Raw genomic sequence first — 4,479 nt, forward strand, 5'->3', positions numbered from 1 at the left:
GTAAAATATAATGGAATAAATATACCATAAAATACATAAAATTCTGTTTATAAAATATTTGCCCTCTGAAAAGTAAAATTGACAGTGAAAAATACAATTACATATAAATGAATGTGCATACTTATGTTTGAATGGTGAAAAATATAGAGAGATCTCCATAAACTTCCTCACAAGGAAAAGAAAGCTCTGGGGACCAAAATCAGATATCAATATGAACATGCACCCATGCGTTAAAGAATTTCAAGTGAAAACAAGAGAAGACATGCTTCAGTATATTCAGTAACACCAAGCATCTGATTCCAGCATGCACATATCAATGCAAATATATATATATATATATGCAAGTATTAGAGAAGAAATTAAATAAGAATTATTTTATTCTTCTGTTAAAAGCCAGAGTTGATACTAGACACTGGAAAACTGGAGATGTGTTCTGGTTAAAATATGATCTAAAAGGATCTATGACTGAGTTTATTTTTTTGCTAGCATCTACTTTAAAAAAAAAAGTACCAAAATAGATGTCATTGAAGTATGTACCATGCTTCTCATAACAAAGAAAAAAATTCAGAATTACTAATTCATAAAAAAATGCATAATTTCTGGCTCAACCAAAGACCTACCCTATTTCAGAGTCCCAACCCCTGACACTATGAAAGCTCTTCTGCTAAGCTTGCAGACAGGGGCTTTATGGAGTCATCCTTTGAGAGATTCTACCCAGCAGCACCCCAAAACAGATGCCAAGATTCACAGACAAACATTCAGCAATGAGTAGGAAGTCTTGTGGAAAACTGGGAGGAAAGAGAAAAGGACCTGGAGGTGATAGAAACTCCACAAGTAGATCAACAGGGCCAACTAACCAGGACCCAGAGGGCCTTGCTGAGATGGAAGCATCAACCAAGGAGCATGCATGACCTGGACTTAGGCCGCCTACAAAGATGTAGCAGATGAGCAGCTTAGGCTTCATGTGGGTTCTCTAGCTATTAAGGAAAGTGAGGATTGCATCGGACATGGACTCACTTGCTAGTTTTTTGATAACCTCCCCCTAGAGGGACTGCCTTGCCAGGCCACAGGGTAAGAGGACAAACTCAGGCCTGATGCAACTTGATGAGCTGGGGTGGATGGGAATGAGATCTTTACTGAGGAAAAGAGGAGGGTGAGTAGAAGGGAGAGCGGGTGGGGCTGAGCGGGGAGGTGGGATGGGGCTACAACAGGGATGTAAAGTGAATAAAAGAAGAAAATACATAATTAAGTAGCATTATTACTCAATAACCCTTTGTAAACCAATGTAAATAAAGTTACAGTAGGGTATTGTGGAATGATGCATTATTCAATAATAAATATTCATGCAATGGGACCCCAACAAGGCATGATGGAATAATTAAAATTTCAGTATTATCTAGCATTATGGTAGCTGTGATTACCGACATAATACGTAATATTATAGAACAAGAAATCACTCATATATTTGACATGAGGATTCTTGATTTGTTTGTTTGTTTGTTTGTGTGTTTCAGACAAGACTTGTTAAATAGCCTAGTCAGGCTTCCAACAAGTGATGCTCTTGTCTCAGCAATTGCCACCCCTCAGCTGCTGAGAACAGGACTGTGGAGCAGCACACCTTGATTTGTGAGAGTGCCAACACTGGTGTAGCAAAACTATTGTGCTACTATTGTGTAAAAGCATAGTGCATGCAAAGGAGCACAGTGTGTTCAGTGTAATAGCTGATATCAACAGTAAGGTGTATGTGTCAATATGGTATTTGTAAATATTTTAAAGTGTATTTATAAGATAGGATAAACATACTGAAATCTGTACACCTAAAGAAGATAAACAACAAAGAGGACCCAGGGCAAGATGATCAATCCTCACTTAGAAAGACAAATGGGATGTGCATTGGACATAGGAGAAAACAAGAAACAGGACAGGAGCCTACCACAGAGGGCCTCAGAAAGACTCTATCCAGCAGTGTATCAAAGCAGATTCTGAGACTCATAACCAAACCTCGGGCAGAGTGCAGGGAATCATATGAAAAAAGGGGGAGTTAATATGACCTGGAGAGGACAGGAGCTCCACAAGGCCCAAATATATCTGGGTACAGGAGTCTTTTGTGAGACTGTATCTCCTACCAAGGACCATGTATGAATATAATCTATAACCCCTGCTCAGATGTAGCCCTTGGTAGCTCAGTATCCAAGTGGGTACCCTAGTAAGTTGAACAGGAACTATTTCTGACATAACTCTATGGCTGGCTCTTTGACTCCCCCCACCACCACCTGAGGGAACAGCAGCCCTGCTAGGCCACAGAAGAAGACTTTGCAGCCAGTCCTGAAGATACTTGATAAGCTAGGGTAAGATGAAAGGGGAGGAGGTCCTCCCCTATCAGTAGACTTGGAAAGGGGTAGGGAGAAGATGAGGAAGGGAGGGTGGGATTGGGAGGATATGAGGGAGCAGAATACAGCTGGGATACAAAGTTAATAAACTGTAACTAATATTAAAAAAATAAAAATTTAATTAAAAAACAAAAAATATGATTGTGTTAAAAAATAAATTGCATACTTTGAAAATTTAAAAATTAAAATAAAAAATAAAGTGTATTACTACTTATTTTGCAAAAGTTATATTTAAACTCTATTCATCATTGTACCAGAGGCAGTTTCCAAATTTGTGCTAAGCAGTTCCTGACACTATGCTCACTGATTGACTTAACCCACCTATGTTTTTGAATGACAAAACCTCCTAACAATTCGTGTGTCAGACTATACCCTCATTGCTAAGTGACACCTTCAAAAGTACGTTTTTATGTAATGACTTGCACCCACTTCATGTTGTAGGACAAAGGCCATTCACAAAAGAAAACAACCTCTCCCATTCCAGTTAAGAAAACTGCCATCTTGGGAATACTAAGCTACAGTTTGAGAAACAAAGCACTCTGTTACTAAGGAGGAGGGAACAGAGTGAGCTGAGAATATTGCTGAGAGATCCTGGATGGTTTGGTTGGTGATAGCTCATCAAGTTTACACTTAGAATGTGTTTACATTTCCTTATGTATGGTATATTGAGATAAAATATTTATTAACATTGATTGGTACTTTTGCCTCATATGCATTTTAAGTTACAACCCTATTAAGTTAATTGCTGTGAAGAAAATTTACATTCATATTTCATGTATCACTTTCATTTTGTAGCTCTGAGGACTCTGGAATATCACCTTCTGCAGTCATGAAATACCATGCTCAGCAGTTACAGGGTACTCAAGCTTGCTTTAGCTCATGTAACCTACGTAACTAATAATGTGGTACCACGTGATAGGAAAGCAAGATGGACATACCAGCTGGCCAGCAATTCTCATGCTTGCTGGGAAGTTCCCTTCCTTTCCAAAGATACAGTGTCTCAATCCAAGAGTCTCTTCCTTTGGCTGTAGTTGATTGAGAAATGTGAAAACAATTGAAACAATGAAGCATATTAATTATGTTTCTTGGAAAGTCAAGTTAAAATTGAGTAAACACATTCTGTGCCTGTCCCTGGACAAGAAGTTAGTCATGCTGGTTAGAATAAGGGAAAAGTGAAAAATATTGAAAAAAGAAATTCCAGGAGAAAATTCTGCTGAGTTTCCAATACAGAATTCAAGTTAATGATAAGGGATCACTGTCATTTTTGCTGTGGAATGCAATGCCATATCCACTATTTTAAAATATTAAAAAAAAAGAATTTAGTTATCTGCTGGGTATATTTGTATGTATTTTGGTAATTTTGTAATTTTTCTTTTATCAGAGCAGAGGATCAAAGCTAGGGATTTGAGCTTTCTAGGCAAATGCTGTACCATGTAGCTAAATTTTCAACTCCTTAATGACATAAGTTAAATATATCACAAGTTACCTGAAAATCTTGTTTTTATTTGCATTCAAATACATAGGAATTTGATACAAAACAATATAAATGATTCACAGGGTAAAACAAAATATAATTAGATATAATAATGTCAAAAATTCCGGGCATATAACTAAACTATAGTAAAAATAATATTTTTTCTCATTGAGCAATAACAGCATCTTAATTGCCAATTGTATATGAACAGACCATTACATTGTCATGAAAGCTCAAGCCAGCACAGCGTTTACAGAGTAAACACGCCTGAGCTACCTTCACACACCTTTCATTGTGGACGTAAACAGCACTACCAAAGTGTCTGACAATTTAGCTGCAATTTTCGGTTAACCAAAAAAAAATCTTCAAGATTACGCAATGGCAATATACGAGATCACACAAAATCTATAAAATACTTTGCATGTCATAGGATCACAATCTTAGTAGAAATCATGCACTCTATGTGCGGTGTGGATTTAAAACTTACGAAGTTTCATTTCTCCAAAAACTAGCACTAAATGAAACAAAATATTTTACACTGATTGAAGGAAGTTTGGGTGGAGTGCATGAGTGTGTGTGTGTGTGTGTGTGTGTGTGTGTGTGTGTGTGTGTGTG

This window comes from Psammomys obesus, unplaced genomic scaffold (genome assembly GCF_907164565.1).
Source record: "Psammomys obesus unplaced genomic scaffold, mPsaObe1.curated_primary_1811, whole genome shotgun sequence".
NCBI lineage: Eukaryota > Metazoa > Chordata > Mammalia > Rodentia > Muridae > Psammomys > Psammomys obesus.